Source organism: Pleurodeles waltl, chromosome 5 (assembly GCF_031143425.1).
Source record: "Pleurodeles waltl isolate 20211129_DDA chromosome 5, aPleWal1.hap1.20221129, whole genome shotgun sequence".
NCBI lineage: Eukaryota > Metazoa > Chordata > Amphibia > Caudata > Salamandridae > Pleurodeles > Pleurodeles waltl.
Window position 1 is genome coordinate 1443921642 of NC_090444.1, and position 20739 is coordinate 1443942380.

The following is a 20739-nucleotide window of genomic DNA, read 5'->3' on the forward strand; positions in this document are numbered from 1 at the left end:
AGCTAGAGGCCAAAATCTACAGGTAGACACTTTGCAAAAAACAGCTCTGTTTTCTGTCAAAAAATGGGATGTGTCCATGTTGTGTTTTGGGGCATTTCATGTCTCGGGCGCTAGGCCTACCCACACAAGTGAGGTATCATTTTTATTGGGAGACTTGGGGGAACGCTGGGTGGAAGGAAATTTGTGGCTCCTCTCAGATTTCAGAAGTTTCTGTCAATGAAATGTGAGGTAAACGTGTTTTTTTAGCCACGTTTTGAGGTTTGCAAAGGATTCTGGGTAACAGAACCTGGTCAGAGCCCCACAAGTGACCCCATCTTGGATTCCCCTAGGTCTCTAGTTTTTAAAAATGCACAGGTTTGGTAGGTTTCCCTAGGTGCCGACTGAGCTAGAGGCCAAAATCTACAGGTAGGCACTTTGCAAAAAACAGCTCTGTTTTCTGTCAAAAAATGGGATGTGTCCATGTTGTGTTTTGGGGCATATCCTGTCTCGGACGCTAGGCCTACCCACACAAGTGAGGTATAATTTTTATCGGGAGACTTGGGGGCACGCTGGGTGGAAGGAAATTTGTGGCTCCTCTCAGATTCCAGAACTGTCTGTCACCGAAATGTGAGGAAAACGTGTTTTGTTAGCCACATTTTGAGGTTTGCAAAGGATTCTGGCTAACAGAACCTGGTCAGAGCCCCATAAGTCAACCCATTCTGGATTTCCCGAGGTCTCTAGTTTTCAAAAATGCACAGGATTGGTAGGTTTCCCTAGGTGCTGACTGAGCTAGAGGCCAAAATCTACAGGTAGGCACTTTTCAAAAAACAGCTCTGTTTTCTGTCAAAAAATGGGATGTGTCCATGTTGTGTTTTGGGGCATTTCATGTCACGGGCACTAGGCCTACCCACACAAGTAAGGTATCATTGTTATCGGTAGACTTGGGGGAACGCTGGGTGGAAGGAAATTTGTGGCTCCTCTCAGATTCCAGAACTTTCTGTCATGGAAATGTGAGGAAAATGTGTTTTTTAGCCACATTTTGAGGTTTGCAAAGGATTCTGGGTAACAGAACCTGGTCAGAGCCCCACAAGTCACCCCATCTTGGATTCCCCTAGGTCTCTAGTTTTCAAAAATGCAAAGGTTTGGTAGGTTTCCCTAGGTGCCGACTGAGCAAGAGGCCAAAATCTACAGGTAGACACTTTGCAAAAAACAGCTCTGTTTTCTGTAAAAAATGAGATGTGTTAATGGTGTGTTTTGGGGCATTTCCTGTAGCGGGCGCTAGGCCTACCCACACAAATGAGATATCATTTTTATCGGGATACTTGGGGAAACGCTGGGTGGAAGGAAATTTGTGCCTCCTCTCAGATTCCAGAACTTTCTGTCACCGAAATGTGAGGAAAATGTGTTTTTTAGCCACATTTTGAGGTTTGCAAAGGATTCAGGGTAACAGAACCTGGTCAGAGCCCCATAAGTCACCCCATCTTGGATTTCCCTAGGTCTCTAGTTTTAAAAAATGCACAGGTTTGGTAGGTTTCCCTAGGTGCCGACTGAGCTAGAGGGCAAAATCTACAGGTAGGCACTTTGCAAAAAACAGCTCTGTTTTCTGTCAAAATATGGGATGTGTCCATGTTGTGTTTTGGGGCATTTCCTATCACGGGCACTAGGCCTACCCACACAAGTGAGTTATCATTTTTATCGGGAGACTTGGGGGAACGCTGGGTGGAAGGAAATTTGTGGCTCCTCTCAGATTCCACAACTTTCTGTCACCGAAATGAGAGGAAAAAGTGTTTTTTTGGCCAAATTTTGATGTTTGCAAAGGATTCTGGGTAACAGAACCTGGTCAGAGCCCCACAAGTCACCCCATCTTGGATTCCCCTAGGTCTCTAGTTTTCAAAAATGCAAAGGTTTGGTAGGTTTCCCTAGGTGCCGACTGAGCAAGAGGCCAAAATCTACAGGTAGACACTTTGCAAAAAACAGCTCTGTTTTCTGTAAAAAATGAGATGTGTTAATGGTGTGTTTTGGGGCATTTCCTGTAGCGGGCGCTAGGCCTACCCACACAAATGAGATATCATTTTTATCGGGATACTTGGGGAAACGCTGGGTGGAAGGAAATTTGTGCCTCCTCTCAGATTCCAGAACTTTCTGTCACCGAAATGTGAGGAAAATGTGTTTTTTAGCCACATTTTGAGGTTTGCAAAGGATTCTGGGTAACAGAACCTGGTCAGAGCCCCACAAGTCACCCCATCTTGGATTCCCCAAGGTCTCTAGTTTTCAGAAATGCACAGGTTTGGTAGGTTTCCCTATGTGCCGGCTGAGCTAGAGGCCAAAATCTACAGGTAGGCACTTTGCAAAAAACAGCTCTGTTTCTGTCAAAAAATGGGATGTGTCCATGTTGTGTTTTGGGGCATATCCTGTCTCGGACGCTAGGCCTACCCACACTAGTGAGGTATCATTTTTATCGGGAGACTTGGGGGCACGCTGGGTGGAAGGAAATTTGTGGCTCCTCTCAGATTCCAGAACTTTCTGTCACCGAAATGTGAGGAAAACGTGTTTTGTTAGCCACATTTTGAGGTTTGCAAAGGATTCTGGCTAACAGAACCTGGTCAGAGCCCCATAAGTCACCCCATCCTGGATTTCCCTAGGTCTCTAGTTTTCAAAAATGCACAGGTTTGGTAGGTTTCCCTAGGTGCCGACTGAGCTAGAGGCCAAAATCTACAGGTAGACACTTTGCAAAAAACAGCTCTGTTTTCTCTCAAAAAATGGGATGTGTCCACGTTGTGTTTTGGGGCATTTCCTGTTGCGGGCGCTAGGCCTACCCACACAAGTGAGGTATCGTTTTTATTGGGAGACTTGGGGGAACGCTGGGTGAAAGGAAATTTGTGACTCCTCTCAGATTCCAGAACTTTCTGTCACAAAAATGTGAGGAAAATGTGTTTTTTAGCCACATTTTGAGGTTTGCAAAGGATTCTGGGTAACAGAACCTGGTCAGAGCCCCACAAGTCACCCCATCTTGGATTCCCCTAGGTCTCTAGTTTTTAAAAATGCACAGGTTTGGTAGGTTTCCCTAGGTGCCGACTGAGCTAGAGGCCAAAATCTACAGGTAGGCACTTTGCAAAAAACAGCTCTGTTTTCTGTCAAAAAATGGGATGTGTCCATGTTGTGTTTTGGGGCATATCCTGTCTCGGACGCTAGGCCTACCCACACAAGTGAGGTATAATTTTTATCGGGAGACTTGGGGGCACGCTGGGTGGAAGGAAATTTGTGGCTCCTCTCAGATTCCAGAACTGTCTGTCACCGAAATGTGAGGAAAACGTGTTTTGTTAGCCACATTTTGAGGTTTGCAAAGGATTCTGGCTAACAGAACCTGGTCAGAGCCCCATAAGTCAACCCATTCTGGATTTCCCGAGGTCTCTAGTTTTCAAAAATGCACAGGATTGGTAGGTTTCCCTAGGTGCTGACTGAGCTAGAGGCCAAAATCTACAGGTAGGCACTTTTCAAAAAACAGCTCTGTTTTCTGTCAAAAAATGGGATGTGTCCATGTTGTGTTTTGGGGCATTTCATGTCACGGGCACTAGGCCTACCCACACAAGTAAGGTATCATTGTTATCGGTAGACTTGGGGGAACGCTGGGTGGAAGGAAATTTGTGGCTCCTCTCAGATTCCAGAACTTTCTGTCATGGAAATGTGAGGAAAATGTGTTTTTTAGCCACATTTTGAGGTTTGCAAAGGATTCACGGTAACAGAACCTGGTCAGAGCCCCATAAGTCACCCCATCTTGGATTTCCCTAGGTCTCTAGTTTTAAAAAATGCACAGGTTTGGTAGGTTTCCCTAGGTGCCGACTGAGCTAGAGGCCAAAATCTACAGGTAGGCACTTTGCAAAAAACAGCTCTGTTTTCTGTAAAAAAATGGGATGTGTCCATGTTGTTTTTTGGGGCATTTCCTGTTGTGGGCGCTAGGCCTACCCACACAAGTGAGGTATCATTTTTATTGGGAGACTTGGGGGAACGCTGGGTGGAAGGAAATTTGTGGCTCCTCTCAGATTCTAGAACTTTCTGTCACCGAAATGTGAGGAAAATGTGTTTTTTAGCCACATTTTGAGGTTTGCAAAGGATTCTGGGTAACAGAACCTGGTCAGAGCCCCACAAGTCACCCCATCTTGGATTCCCCTAGGTCTCTAGTTTTCAAAAATGCACAGGTTTTGTAGGTTTCCCTAGGTGCCGACTGAGCTAGAGGCCAAAATCTACAGGTAGACACTTTGCAAAAAACAGCTCTGTTTTCTCTCAAAAAATGGGATGTGTCCACGTTGTGTTTTGGGGCATTTCCTGTTGCGGGCGCTAGGCCTACCCACACAAGTGAGGTATCGTTTTTATTGGGAGACTTGGGGGAACGCTGGGTGAAAGGAAATTTGTGACTCCTCTCAGATTCCAGAACTTTCTGTCACAAAAATGTGAGGAAAATGTGTTTTTTAGCCACATTTTGAGGTTTGCAAAGGATTCTGGGTAACAGAACCTGGTCAGAGCCCCACAAGTCACCCCATCTTGGATTCCCCTAGGTCTCTAGTTTTCAAAAATGCACAGGTTTGGTAGGTTTCCCTAGGTGCCGACTGAGCTAGAGGCCAAAATCTATAGGTGGGCACTTTGCAAAAAACAGCTCTGTTTTCTGTCAAAAAATGGGATGTGTCCATGTTGTGTTTTGGGGCATTTCCTGTCTCGGGCGCTAGGCCTACCCACACAAGTGAGATATCATTTTTATTGGGAGACTTGGGGGAACGCTGGGTGGAAGGAAATTTGTGGCTCCTCTCAGATTTCAGAAGTTTCTGTCAATGAAATGTGAGGTAAACGTGTTTTTTTAGCCACGTTTTGAGGTTTGCAAAGGATTCTGGGTAACAGAACCTGGTCAGAGCCCCACAAGTGACCCCATCTTGGATTCCCCTAGGTCTCTAGTTTTTAAAAATGCACAGGTTTGGTAGGTTTCCCTAGGTGCCGACTGAGCTAGAGGCCAAAATCTACAGGTAGGCACTTTGCAAAAAACAGCTCTGTTTTCTGTCAAAAAATGGGATGTGTCCATGTTGTGTTTTGGGGCATATCCTGTCTCGGACGCTAGGCCTACCCACACAAGTGAGGTATAATTTTTATCGGGAGACTTGGGGGCACGCTGGGTGGAAGGAAATTTGTGGCTCCTCTGAGATTCCAGAACTGTCTGTCACCGAAATGTGAGGAAAACGTGTTTTGTTAGCCACATTTTGAGGTTTGCAAAGGATTCGGGCTAACAGAACCTGGTCAGAGCCCCATAAGTCAACCCATTCTGGATTTCCCTAGGTCTCTAGTGTTCAGAAATGCACAGGATTGGTAGGTTTCCCTAGGTGCTGACTGGGCTAGAGGCCAAAATCTACAGGTAGGCACTTTTAAAAAAACAGCTCTGTTTTCTGTCAAAAAATGGGATGTGTCCATGTTGTGTTTTGGGGCATTTCATGTCACGGGCACTAGGCCTACCCACACAAGTGAGGTATCATTTTTATCGGGAGACTTGGGGGAACGCTGGGTGGAAGGAAATTTGTGGCTCCTCTCAGATTACAGAACTTTCTATCACCGAAATGTGAGGAAAACGTGTTTTTTTAGCCACGTTTTGAGGTTTGCAAAGGATTCTGGGTAACAGAACCTGGTCAGAGCCCCACAAGTCACCCCAACTTGGGTTCCCCTAGGTCTCTAGTTTTCAAAAATGCACAGGTTTGGTAGGTTTCCATAGGTGCCGGCTGAGCTAGAGGCCAAAACCTACAGGTAGGCACTTTGCAAAAAACAGCTCTGTTTTCTATCAAAAAATGGGATGTGTCCATGTTGTGTTTTGGGGCATTTCCTGTCACGGGCGCTAGGCCTACCCACACAAGTGAGGTATCATTTTTATCGGGAGACTTGGGGGAACGCTAGGTGGAAGGAAATTTGTGGCTCCTCTCAGATTACAGAACTTTCTATCACCGAAATGTGAGGAAAACGTGTTTTTTTAGCCACATTTTGAGGTTTGCAAAGGATTCTGGGTAACAGAACCTGGTCAGAGCCCTACAAGTCACCCCATCTTGGATTCCCCTAGGTCTCTAGTTTTCAAAAATGCACAGGATTGGTAGGTTTCCCTAGGTGCCGGCCGAGCTAGAGGCCAAAACCTACAGGTAGGCCCTTAGCAAAAAACAGCTCTGTTTTCTGTCAAAAAATGGGATGTGTCCACGTTATGGTTTGGGGGAAGTTCCTGTCGCGGGTGCTAGGCCTACCCACACAAGTAAGTTATCATTTATATTGGGAGAAATCGGGGAACGCTGGGTGAAATGAAATTTGAGGCTCCTATCAGATTCCAGAACTTTATGTCACTGGAATGTGAGGAAAACATGTTTTTTTTAGCCACGTTTTGAGGTTTGCAAAGGATTCTGGGTAACAGAACCTGGTCAGAGCCCCACAAGTCACCCCAACTTGGGATCCCCTAGGTCTCTAGTTTTAAAAAATGCACAGGTTTTGTAGGTTTCCCTAGGGGCCGGCTGAGCTAGAGGTCAAAACCTACAGGTAGGCACTTTGCTAAAAACAGCTCTGTTTTCTCTCAAAAAATGGGATGTGTCCATGTTGTGTTTTGGGGCATTTCCTGTCACGGGCGTTAGGCCTACCCACACAAGTGAGGTATCATTTTTATCGGGAGACTTGGGGGAACGCTGGGTGGAATGAAATTTGTGGCTCCTCTCAGATTCCAGAACTTTCTGTCACCGAAATGTGAGGAAAATGTGTTTTTTTAGCCACATTTTGAGGTTTGCAAAGGATTCTGGGTAACAGAACCTGGTCAGAGCCCCACAAGTCACCCCATCTTGGATTCCCCTAGGTCTCTTGTTTTCAAAAATGCACAGGATTGGTAGGTTTCCCTAGGTGCCGGCTGAGCTAGAGGCCAAAATCTACAGGTAGACACTTTGCAAAAAACAGCTCTGTTTTCTGTAAAAAATGAGATGTGTTAATGGTGTGTTTTGGGGCATTTCCTGTAGCGGGCGCTAGGCCTACCCACACAAATGAGATATCATTTTTATCGGGATACTTGGGGAAACGCTGGGTGGAAGGAAATTTGTGCCTCCTCTCAGATTCCAGAACTTTCTGTCACCGAAATGTGAGGAAAATGTGTTTTTTAGCCACATTTTGAGGTTTGCAAAGGATTCTGGGTAACAGAACCTGGTCAGAGCCCCACAAGTCACCCCATCTTGGATTCCCCAAGGTCTCTAGTTTTCAGAAATGCACAGGTTTGGTAGGTTTCCCTATGTGCCGGCTGAGCTAGAGGCCAAAATCTACAGGTAGGCACTTTGCAAAAAACAGCTTTGTTTCTGTCAAAAAATGGGATGTGTCCATGTTGTGTTTTGGGGCATATCCTGTCTCGGACGCTAGGCCTACCCACACTAGTGAGGTATCATTTTTATCGGGAGACTTGGGGGCACGCTGGGTGGAAGGAAATTTGTGGCTCCTCTCAGATTCCAGAACTTTCTGTCACCGAAATGTGAGGAAAACGTGTTTTGTTAGCCACATTTTGAGGTTTGCAAAGGATTCTGGCTAACAGAACCTGGTCAGAGCCCCATAAGTCACCCCATCCTGGATTTCCCTAGGTCTCTAGTTTTCAAAAATGCACAGGTTTGGTAGGTTTCCCTAGGTGCCGACTGAGCTAGAGGCCAAAATCTACAGGTAGACACTTTGCAAAAAACAGCTCTGTTTTCTCTCAAAAAATGGGATGTGTCCACGTTGTGTTTTGGGGCATTTCCTGTTGCGGGCGCTAGGCCTACCCACACAAGTGAGGTATCGTTTTTATTGGGAGACTTGGGGGAACGCTGGGTGAAAGGAAATTTGTGACTCCTCTCAGATTCCAGAACTTTCTGTCACAAAAATGTGAGGAAAATGTGTTTTTTAGCCACATTTTGAGGTTTGCAAAGGATTCTGGGTAACAGAACCTGGTCAGAGCCCCACAAGTCACCCCATCTTGGATTCCCCTAGGTCTCTAGTTTTCAAAAATGCACAGGTTTGGTAGGTTTCCCTAGGTGCCGACTAAGCTAGAGGCCAAAATCTACAGGTGGGCACTTTGCAAAAAACAGCTCTGTTTTCTGTCAAAAAATGGGATGTGTCCATGTTGTGTTTTGGGGCATTTCATGTCTCGGGCGCTAGGCCTACCCACACAAGTGAGGTATCATTTTTATTGGGAGACTTGGGGGAACGCTGGGTGGAAGGAAATTTGTGGCTCCTCTCAGATTTCAGAAGTTTCTGTCAATGAAATGTGAGGTAAACGTGTTTTTTTAGCCACGTTTTGAGGTTTGCAAAGGATTCTGGGTAACAGAACCTGGTCAGAGCCCCACAAGTGACCCCATCTTGGATTCCCCTAGGTCTCTAGTTTTTAAAAATGCACAGGTTTGGTAGGTTTCCCTAGGTGCCGACTGAGCTAGAGGCCAAAATCTACAGGTAGGCACTTTGCAAAAAACAGCTCTGTTTTCTGTCAAAAAATGGGATGTGTCCATGTTGTGTTTTGGGGCATATCCTGTCTCGGACGCTAGGCCTACCCACACAAGTAAGGTATCATTGTTATCGGGAGACTTGGGGGAACGCTGGGTGGAAGGAAATTTGTGGCTCCTCTCAGATTCCAGAACTTTCTGTCACGGAAATGTGAGGAAAATGTGTTTTTTAGCCACATTTTGAGGTTTGCAAAGGATTCAGGGTAACAGAACCTGGTCAGAGCCCCATAAGTCACCCCATCTTGGATTTCCCTAGGTCTCTAGTTTAAAAAAAAGGAACAGGTTTGGTAGGTTTCCCTAGGTGCCGACTGAGCTAGAGGCCAAAATCTACAGGTAGGCACTTTGCAAAAAACAGCTCTGTTTTCTGTCAAAATATGGGATGTGTCCATGTTGTGTTTTGGGGCATTTCCTATCACGGGCACTAGGCCTACCCACACAAGTGAGTTATCATTTTTATCGGGAGACTTGGGGGAACGCTGGGTGGAAGGAAATTTGTGGCTCCTCTCAGATTCCACAACTTTCTGTCACCGAAATGAGAGGAAAAAGTGTTTTTTTGGCCAAATTTTGATGTTTGCAAAGGATTCTGGGTAACAGAACCTGGTCAGAGCCCCACAAGTCACCCCATCTTGGATTCCCCTAGGTCTCTAGTTTTCAAAAATGCAAAGGTTTGGTAGGTTTCCCTAGGTGCCGACTGAGCAAGAGGCCAAAATCTACAGGTAGACACTTTGCAAAAAACAGCTCTGTTTTCTGTAAAAAATGAGATGTGTTAATGGTGTGTTTTGGGGCATTTCCTGTAGCGGGCGCTAGGCCTACCCACACAAATGAGATATCATTTTTATCGGGATACTTGGGGAAACGCTGGGTGGAAGGAAATTTGTGCCTCCTCTCAGATTCCAGAACTTTCTGTCACCGAAATGTGAGGAAAATGTGTTTTTTAGCCACATTTTGAGGTTTGCAAAGGATTCTGGGTAACAGAACCTGGTCAGAGCCCCACAAGTCACCCCATCTTGGATTCCCCAAGGTCTCTAGTTTTCAGAAATGCACAGGTTTGGTAGGTTTCCCTATGTGCCGGCTGAGCTAGAGGCCAAAATCTACAGGTAGGCACTTTGCAAAAAACAGCTCTGTTTCTGTCAAAAAATGGGATGTGTCCATGTTGTGTTTTGGGGCATATCCTGTCTCGGACGCTAGGCCTACCCACACTAGTGAGGTATCATTTTTATCGGGAGACTTGGGGGCACGCTGGGTGGAAGGAAATTTGTGGCTCCTCTCAGATTCCAGAACTTTCTGTCACCGAAATGTGAGGAAAACGTGTTTTGTTAGCCACATTTTGAGGTTTGCAAAGGATTCTGGCTAACAGAACCTGGTCAGAGCCCCATAAGTCACCCCATCCTGGATTTCCCTAGGTCTCTAGTTTTCAAAAATGCACAGGTTTGGTAGGTTTCCCTAGGTGCCGACTGAGCTAGAGGCCAAAATCTACAGGTAGACACTTTGCAAAAAACAGCTCTGTTTTCTCTCAAAAAATGGGATGTGTCCACGTTGTGTTTTGGGGCATTTCCTGTTGCGGGCGCTAGGCCTACCCACACAAGTGAGGTATCGTTTTTATTGGGAGACTTGGGGGAACGCTGGGTGAAAGGAAATTTGTGACTCCTCTCAGATTCCAGAACTTTCTGTCACAAAAATGTGAGGAAAATGTGTTTTTTAGCCACATTTTGAGGTTTGCAAAGGATTCTGGGTAACAGAACCTGGTCAGAGCCCACAAGTCACCCCATCTTGGATTCCCCTAGGTCTCTAGTTTTCAAAAATGCACAGGTTTGGTAGGTTTCCCTAGGTGCCGACTAAGCTAGAGGCCAAAATCTACAGGTGGGCACTTTGCAAAAAACAGCTCTGTTTTCTGTCAAAAAATGGGATGTGTCCATGTTGTGTTTTGGGGCATTTCATGTCTCGGGCGCTAGGCCTACCCACACAAGTGAGGTATCATTTTTATTGGGAGACTTGGGGGAACGCTGGGTGGAAGGAAATTTGTGGCTCCTCTCAGATTTCAGAAGTTTCTGTCAATGAAATGTGAGGTAAACGTGTTTTTTTAGCCACGTTTTGAGGTTTGCAAAGGATTCTGGGTAACAGAACCTGGTCAGAGCCCCACAAGTGACCCCATCTTGGATTCCCCTAGGTCTCTAGTTTTTAAAAATGCACAGGTTTGGTAGGTTTCCCTAGGTGCCGACTGAGCTAGAGGCCAAAATCTACAGGTAGGCACTTTGCAAAAAACAGCTCTGTTTTCTATCAAAAAATGGGATGTGTCCATGTTGTGTTTTGGGGCATATCCTGTCTCGGACGCTAGGCCTACCCACACAAGTGAGGTATAATTTTTATCGGGAGACTTGGGGGCACGCTGGGTGGAAGGAAATTTGTGGCTCCTCTCAGATTCCAGAACTGTCTGTCACCGAAATGTGAGGAAAATGTGTTTTGTTAGCCACATTTTGAGGTTTGCAAAGGATTCTGGCTAACAGAACCTGGTCAGAGCCCCATAAGTCAACCCATTCTGGATTTCCCGAGGTCTCTAGTTTTCAAAAATGCACAGGATTGGTAGGTTTCCCTAGGTGCTGACTGAGCTAGAGGCCAAAATCTACAGGTAGGCACTTTTCAAAAAACAGCTCTGTTTTCTGTCAAAAAATGGGATGTGTCCATGTTGTGTTTTGGGGCATTTCATGTCACGGGCACTAGGCCTACCCACACAAGTGAGGTATCATTTATATTGGGAGAAATCGGGGAACGATGGGTGAAATGAAATTTGAGGCTCCTATCAGATTCCAGAACTTTATGTCACTGGAATGTGAGGAAAACATGTTTTTTTTAGCCACGTTTTGAGGTTTGCAAAGGATTCTGGGTAACAGAACCTGGTCAGAGCCCCACAAGTCACCCCAACTTGGGATCCCCTAGGTCTCTAGTTTTAAAAAATGCACAGGTTTTGTAGGTTTCCCTAGGGGCCGGCTGAGCTAGAGGTCAAAACCTACAGGTAGGCACTTTGCTAAAAACAGCTCTGTTTTCTCTCAAAAAATGGGATGTGTCCATGTTGTGTTTTGGGGCATTTCCTGTCACGGGCGTTAGGCCTACCCACACAAGTGAGGTATCATTTTTATCGGGAGACTTGGGGGAACGCTGGGTGGAATGAAATTTGTGGCTCCTCTCAGATTCCAGAACTTTCTGTCACCGAAATGTGAGGAAAATGTGTTTTTTTAGCCACATTTTGAGGTTTGCAAAGGATTCTGGGTAACAGAACCTGGTCAGAGCCCCACAAGTCACCCCATCTTGGATTCCCCTAGGTCTCTTGTTTTCAAAAATGCACAGGATTGGTAGGTTTCCCTAGGTGCCGGCTGAGCTAGAGGCCAAAATCTACAGGTAGACACTTTGCAAAAAACAGCTCTGTTTTCTGTAAAAAATGAGATGTGTTAATGGTGTGTTTTGGGGCATTTCCTGTAGCGGGCGCTAGGCCTACCCACACAAATGAGATATCATTTTTATCGGGATACTTGGGGAAACGCTGGGTGGAAGGAAATTTGTGCCTCCTCTCAGATTCCAGAACTTTCTGTCACCGAAATGTGAGGAAAATGTGTTTTTTAGCCACATTTTGAGGTTTGCAAAGGATTCTGGGTAACAGAACCTGGTCAGAGCCCCACAAGTCACCCCATCTTGGATTCCCCTAGGTCTCTAGTTTTCAGAAATGCACAGGTTTGGTAGGTTTCCCTAGGTGCCGACTAAGCTAGAGGCCAAAATCTACAGGTGGGCACTTTGCAAAAAACAGCTCTGTTTTCTGTCAACAAATGGGATGTGTCCATGTTGTGTTTTGGGGCATTTCATGTCTCGGGCGCTAGGCCTACCCACACAAGTGAGGTATCATTTTTATTGGGAGACTTGGGGGAACGCTGGGTGGAAGGAAATTTGTGGCTCCTCTCAGATTTCAGAAGTTTCTGTCAATGAAATGTGAGGTAAACGTGTTTTTTTAGCCACGTTTTGAGGTTTGCAAAGGATTCTGGGTAACAGAACCTGGTCAGAGCCCCACAAGTGACCCCATCTTGGATTCCCCTAGGTCTCTAGTTTTTAAAAATGCACAGGTTTGGTAGGTTTCCCTAGGTGCCGACTGAGCTAGAGGCCAAAATCTACAGGTAGGCACTTTGCAAAAAACAGCTCTGTTTTCTGTCAAAAAATGGGATGTGTCCATGTTGTGTTTTGGGGCATATCCTGTCTCGGACGCTAGGCCTACCCACACAAGTGAGGTATAATTTTTATCGGGAGACTTGGGGGCACGCTGGGTGGAAGGAAATTTGTGGCTCCTCTCAGATTCCAGAACTGTCTGTCACCGAAATGTGAGGAAAACGTGTTTTGTTAGCCACATTTTGAGGTTTGCAAAGGATTCTGGCTAACAGAACCTGGTCAGAGCCCCATAAGTCAACCCATTCTGGATTTCCCGAGGTCTCTAGTTTTAAAAAATGCACAGGATTGGTAGGTTTCCCTAGGTGCTGACTGAGCTAGAGGCCAAAATCTACAGGTAGGCACTTTTCAAAAAACAGCTCTGTTTTCTGTCAAAAAATGGAATGTGTCCATGTTGTGTTTTGGGGCATTTCATGTCACGGGCACTAGGCCTACCCACACAAGTAAGGTATCATTGTTATCGGTAGACTTGGGGGAACGCTGGGTGGAAGGAAATTTGTGGCTCCTCTCAGATTCCAGAACTTTCTGTCATGGAAATGTGAGGAAAATGTGTTTTTTAGCCACATTTTGAGGTTTGCAAATGATTCAGGGTAACAGAACCTGGTCAGAGCCCCATAAGTCACCCCATCTTGGATTTCCCTAGGTCTCTAGTTTTAAAAAATGCACAGGTTTGGTAGGTTTCCCTAGGTGCCGACTGAGCTAGAGGCCAAAATCTACAGGTAGGCACTTTGCAAAAAACAGCTCTGTTTTCTGTAAAAAAATGGGATGTGTCCATGTTGTGTTTTGGGGCATTTCATGTCACGGGCACTAGGCCTACCCACACAAGTGAGGTATCATTTATATTGGGAGAAATCGGGGAACGCTGGGTGAAATGAAATTTGAGGCTCCTATCAGATTCCAGAACTTTATGTCACTGGAATGTGAGGAAAACATGTTTTTTTTAGCCACGTTTTGAGGTTTGCAAAGGATTCTGGGTAACAGAACCTGGTCAGAGCCCCACAAGTCACCCCAACTTGGGATCCCCTAGGTCTCTAGTTTTAAAAAATGCACAGGTTTTGTAGGTTTCCCTAGGGGCCGGCTGAGCTAGAGGTCAAAACCTACAGGTAGGCACTTTGCTAAAAACAGCTCTGTTTTCTCTCAAAAAATGGGATGTGTCCATGTTGTGTTTTGGGGCATTTCCTGTCACGGGCGTTAGGCCTACCCACACAAGTGAGGTATCATTTTTATCGGGAGACTTGGGGGAACGCTGGGTGGAATGAAATTTGTGGCTCCTCTCAGATTCCAGAACTTTCTGTCACCGAAATGTGAGGAAAATGTGTTTTTTTAGCCACATTTTGAGGTTTGCAAAGGATTCTGGGTAACAGAACCTGGTCAGAGCCCCACAAGTCACCCCATCTTGGATTCCCCTAGGTCTCTTGTTTTCAAAAATGCACAGGATTGGTAGGTTTCCCTAGGTGCCGGCTGAGCTAGAGGCCAAAATCTACAGGTAGACACTTTGCAAAAAACAGCTCTGTTTTCTGTAAAAAATGAGATGTGTTAATGGTGTGTTTTGGGGCATTTCCTGTAGCGGGCGCTAGGCCTACCCACACAAATGAGATATCATTTTTATCGGGATACTTGGGGAAACGCTGGGTGGAAGGAAATTTGTGCCTCCTCTCAGATTCCAGAACTTTCTGTCACCGAAATGTGAGGAAAATGTGTTTTTTAGCCACATTTTGAGGTTTGCAAAGGATTCTGGGTAACAGAACCTGGTCAGAGCCCCACAAGTCACCCCATCTTGGATTCCCCTAGGTCTCTAGTTTTCAGAAATGCACAGGTTTGGTAGGTTTCCCTAGGTGCCGACTAAGCTAGAGGCCAAAATCTACAGGTGGGCACTTTGCAAAAAACAGCTCTGTTTTCTGTCAAAAAATGGGATGTGTCCATGTTGTGTTTTGGGGCATTTCATGTCTCGGGCGCTAGGCCTACCCACACAAGTGAGGTATCATTTTTATTGGGAGACTTGGGGGAACGCTGGGTGGAAGGAAATTTGTGGCTCCTCTCAGATTTCAGAAGTTTCTGTCAATGAAATGTGAGGTAAACGTGTTTTTTTAGCCACGTTTTGAGGTTTGCAAAGGATTCTGGGTAACAGAACCTGGTCAGAGCCCCACAAGTGACCCCATCTTGGATTCCCCTAGGTCTCTAGTTTTTAAAAATGCACAGGTTTGGTAGGTTTCCCTAGGTGCCGACTGAGCTAGAGGCCAAAATCTACAGGTAGGCACTTTGCAAAAAACAGCTCTGTTTTCTGTCAAAAAATGGGATGTGTCCATGTTGTGTTTTGGGGCATATCCTGTCTCGGACGCTAGGCCTACCCACACAAGTGAGGTATAATTTTTATCGGGAGACTTGGGGGCACGCTGGGTGGAAGGAAATTTGTGGCTCCTCTCAGATTCCAGAACTGTCTGTCACCGAAATGTGAGGAAAACGTGTTTTGTTAGCCACATTTTGAGGTTTGCAAAGGATTCTGGCTAACAGAACCTGGTCAGAGCCCCATAAGTCAACCCATTCTGGATTTCCCGAGGTCTCTAGTTTTAAAAAATGCACAGGATTGGTAGGTTTCCCTAGGTGCTGACTGAGCTAGAGGCCAAAATCTACAGGTAGGCACTTTTAAAAAAACAGCTCTGTTTTCTGTCAAAAAATGGAATGTGTCCATGTTGTGTTTTGGGGCATTTCATGTCACGGGCACTAGGCCTACCCACACAAGTAAGGTATCATTGTTATCGGTAGACTTGGGGGAACGCTGGGTGGAAGGAAATTTGTGGCTCCTCTCAGATTCCAGAACTTTCTGTCATGGAAATGTGAGGAAAATGTGTTTTTTAGCCACATTTTGAGGTTTGCAAATGATTCAGGGTAACAGAACCTGGTCAGAGCCCCATAAGTCACCCCATCTTGGATTTCCCTAGGTCTCTAGTTTTAAAAAATGCACAGGTTTGGTAGGTTTCCCTAGGTGCCGACTGAGCTAGAGGCCAAAATCTACAGGTAGGCACTTTGCAAAAAACAGCTCTGTTTTCTGTAAAAAAATGGGATGTGTCCATGTTGTTTTTTGGGGCATTTCCTGTTGTGGGCGCTAGGCCTACCCACACAAGTGAGGTATCATTTTTATTGGGAGACTTGGGGGAACGCTGGGTGGAAGGAAATTTGTGGCTCCTCTCAGATTCTAGAACTTTCTGTCACCGAAATGTGAGGAAAATGTGTTTTTTAGCCACATTTTGAGGTTTGCAAAGGATTCTGGGTAACAGAACCTGGTCAGAGCCCCACAAGTCACCCCATCTTGAATTCCCCTAGGTCTCTAGTTTTCAAAAATGCACAGGTTTGGTAGGTTTCCCTAGGTGCCGACTGAGCTAGAGGCCAAAATCTACAGGTAGACACTTTGCAAAAAACAGCTCTGTTTTCTCTCAAAAAATGGGATGTGTCCACGTTGTGTTTTGGGGCATTTCCTGTTGCGGGCGCTAGGCCTACCCACACAAGTGAGGTATCGTTTTTATTGGGAGACTTGGGGGAACGCTGGGTGAAAGGAAATTTGTGACTCCTCTCTGATTCCAGAACTTTCTGTCACAAAAATGTGAGGAAAATGTGTTTTTTAGCCACATTTTGAGGTTTGCAAAGGATTCTGGGTAACAGAACCTGGTCAGAGCCCCACAAGTCACCCCATCTTGGATTCCCCTAGGTCTCTAGTTTTCAAAAATGCACAGGTTTGGTAGGTTTCCCTAGGTGCCGACTGAGCTAGAGGCCAAAATCTACAGGTAGGCACTTTGCAAAAAACAGCTCTGTTTTCTCTCAAAAAATGGAATGTGTCCATGTTGTGTTTTGGGGCATTTCATGTCACGGGCACTAGGCCTACCCACACAAGTAAGGTATCATTGTTATCGGTAGACTTGGGGGAACGCTGGGTGGAAGGAAATTTGTGGCTCCTCTCAGATTCCAGAACTTTCTGTCATGGAAATGTGAGGAAAATGTGTTTTTTAGCCACATTTTGAGGTTTGCAAATGATTCAGGGTAACAGAACCTGGTCAGAGCCCCATAAGTCACCCCATCTTGGATTTCCCTAGGTCTCTAGTTTTAAAAAATGCACAGGTTTGGTAGGTTTCCCTAGGTGCCGACTGAGCTAGAGGCCAAAATCTACAGGTAGGCACTTTGCAAAAAACAGCTCTGTTTTCTGTAAAAAAATGGGATGTGTCCATGTTGTTTTTTGGGGCATTTCCTGTTGTGGGCGCTAGGCCTACCCACACAAGTGAGGTATCATTTTTATTGGGAGACTTGGGGGAACGCTGGGTGGAAGGAAATTTGTGGCTCCTCTCAGATTCTAGAACTTTCTGTCACCGAAATGTGAGGAAAATGTGTTTTTTAGCCACATTTTGAGGTTTGCAAAGGATTCTGGGTAACAGAACCTGGTCAGAGCCCCACAAGTCACCCCATCTTGAATTCCCCTAGGTCTCTAGTTTTCAAAAATGCACAGGTTTGGTAGGTTTCCCTAGGTGCCGACTGAGCTAGAGGCCAAAATCTACAGGTAGACACTTTGCAAAAAACAGCTCTGTTTTCTCTCAAAAAATGGGATGTGTCCACGTTGTGTTTTGGGGCATTTCCTGTTGCGGGCGCTAGGCCTACCCACACAAGTGAGGTATCGTTTTTATTGGGAGACTTGGGGGAACGCTGGGTGAAAGGAAATTTGTGACTCCTCTCTGATTCCAGAACTTTCTGTCACAAAAATGTGAGGAAAATGTGTTTTTTAGCCACATTTTGAGGTTTGCAAAGGATTCTGGGTAACAGAACCTGGTCAGAGCCCCACAAGTCACCCCATCTTGGATTCCCCTAGGTCTCTAGTTTTCAAAAATGCACAGGTTTGGTAGGTTTCCCTAGGTGCCGACTGAGCTAGAGGCCAAAATCTACAGGTAGGCACTTTGCAAAAAACAGCTCTGTTTTCTCTCAAAAAATGGGATGTGTCCATGTTGTGTTTTGGGGCATTTCCTGTCATGGGCGCTAGGCCTACCCACACAAGTGAGGTATCATTTTTATCGGGAGACTTGGGGGAACGCTAGGTGGAAGGAAATTTGTGGCTCCTCTCAGATTACAGAACTTTCTATCACCGAAATGTGAGGAAAACGTGTTTTTTTAGCCACATTTTGAGGTTTGCAAAGGATTCTGGGTAACAGAACCTGGTCAGAGCCCTACAAGTCACCCCATCTTGGATTCCCCTAGGTCTCTAGTTTTCAAAAATGCACAGGATTGGTAGGTTTCCCTAGGTGCCGGCCGAGCTAGAGGCCAAAACCTACAGGTAGGCCCTTAGCAAAAAACAGCTCTGTTTTCTGTCAAAAAATGGGATGTGTCCACGTTATGGTTTGGGGGAAGTTCCTGTCGCGGGTGCTAGGCCTACCCACACAAGTAAGTTATCATTTATATTGGGAGAAATCGGGGAACGCTGGGTGAAATGAAATTTGAGGCTCCTATCAGATTCCAGAACTTTATGTCACTGGAATGTGAGGAAAACATGTTTTTTTTAGCCACGTTTTGAGGTTTGCAAAGGATTCTGGGTAACAGAACCTGGTCAGAGCCCCACAAGTCACCCCAACTTGGGATCCCCTAGGTCTCTAGTTTTAAAAAATGCACAGGTTTTGTAGGTTTCCCTAGGGGCCGGCTGAGCTAGAGGTCAAAACCTACAGGTAGGCACTTTGCTAAAAACAGCTCTGTTTTCTCTCAAAAAATGGGATGTGTCCATGTTGTGTTTTGGGGCATTTCCTGTCACGGGCGTTAGGCCTACCCACACAAGTGAGGTATCATTTTTATCGGGAGACTTGGGGGAATGCTGGGTGGAATGAAATTTGTGGCTCCTCTCAGATTCCAGAACTTTCTGTCACCGAAATGTGAGGAAAATGTGTTTTTTTAGCCACATTTTGAGGTTTGCAAAGGATTCTGGGTAACAGAACCTGGTCAGAGCCCCACAAGTCACCCCATCTTGGATTCCCCTAGGTCTCTTGTTTTCAAAAATGCACAGGATTGGTAGGTTTCCCTAGGTGCCGGCTGAGCTAGAGGCCAAAATCTACAGGTAGACACTTTGCAAAAAACAGCTCTGTTTTCTGTAAAAAATGAGATGTGTTAATGGTGTGTTTTGGGGCATTTCCTGTAGCGGGCGCTAGGCCTACCCACACAAATGAGATATCATTTTTATCGGGATACTTGGGGAAACGCTGGGTGGAAGGAAATTTGTGCCTCCTCTCAGATTCCAGAACTTTCTGTCACCGAAATGTGAGGAATATGTGTTTTTTAGCCACATTTTGAGGTTTGCAAAGGATTCTGGGTAACAGAACCTGGTCAGAGCCCCACAAGTCACCCCATCTTGGATTCCCCAAGGTCTCTAGTTTTCAGAAATGCACAGGTTTGGTAGGTTTCCCTATGTGCCGGCTGAGCTAGAGGCCAAAATCTACAGGTAGGCACTTTGCAAAAAACAGCTCTGTTTCTGTCAAAAAATGGGATGTGTCCATGTTGTGTTTTGGGGCATATCCTGTCTCGGACGCTAGGCCTACCCACACTAGTGAGGTATCATTTTTATCGGGAGACTTGGGGGCACGCTGGGTGGAAGGAAATTTGTGGCTCCTCTCAGATTCCAGAACTTTCTGTCACCGAAATGTGAGGAAAACGTGTTTTGTTAGCCACATTTTGAGGTTTGCAAAGGATTCTGGCTAACAGAACCTGGTCAGAGCCCCATAAGTCACCCCATCCTGGATTTCCCTAGGTCTCTAGTTTTAAAAAATGCACAGGTTTGGTAGGTTTCCCTAGGTGCCGACTGAGCTAGAGGCCAAAATCTACAGGTAGACACTTTGCAAAAAACAGCTCTGTTTTCTCTCAAAAAATGGGATGTGTCCACGTTGTGTTTTGGGGCATTTCCTGTTGCGGGCGCTAGGCCTACCCACACAAGTGAGGTATCGTTTTTATTGGGAGACTTGGGGGAACGCTGGGTGAAAGGAAATTTGTGACTCCTCTCAGATTCCAGAACTTTCTGTCACAAAAATGTGAGGAAAATGTGTTTTTTAGCCACATTTTGAGGTTTGCAAAGGATTCTGGGTAACAGAACCTGGTCAGAGCCCCACAAGTCACCCCATCTTGGATTCCCCTAGGTCTCTAGTTTTCAAAAATGCACAGGTTTGGTAGGTTTCCCTAGGTGCCGACTAAGCTAGAGGCCAAAATCTACAGGTGGGCACTTTGCAAAAAACAGCTCTGTTTTCTGTCAAAAAATGGGATGTGTCCATGTTGTGTTTTGGGGCATTTCATGTCTCGGGCGCTAGGCCTACCCACACAAGTGAGGTATCATTTTTATTGGGAGACTTGGGGGAACGCTGGGTGGAAGGAAATTTGTGGCTCCTCTCAGATTTCAGAAGTTTCTGTCAATGAAATGTGAGGTAAATGTGTTTTTTTAGCCACGTTTTGAGGTTTGCAAAGGATTCTGGGTAACAGAACCTGGTCAGAGCCCCACAAGTGACCCCATCTTGGATTCCCCTAGGTCTCTAGTTTTTAAAAATGCACAGGTTTGGTAGGTTTCCCTAGGTGCCGACTGAGCTAGAGGCCAAAATCTACAGGTAGGCACTTTGCAAAAAACAGCTCTGTTTTCTGTCAAAAAATGGGATGTGTCCATGTTGTGTTTTGGGGCATATCCTGTCTCGGACGCTAGGCCTACCCACACAAGTAAGGTATCATTGTTATCGGGAGACTTGGGGGAACGCTGGGTGGAAGGAAATTTGTGGCTCCTCTCAGATTCCAGAACTTTCTGTCACGGAAATGTGAGGAAAATGTGTTTTTTAGCCACATTTTGAGGTTTGCAAAGGATTCAGGGTAACAGAACCTGGTCAGAGCCCCATAAGTCACCCCATCTTGGATTTCCCTAGGTCTCTAGTTTTAAAAAATGCACAGGTTTGGTAGGTTTCCCTAGGTGCCGACTGAGCTAGAGGCCAAAATCTACAGGTAGGCACTTTGCAAAAAACAGCTCTGTTTTCTGTCAAAATATGGGATGTGTCCATGTTGTGTT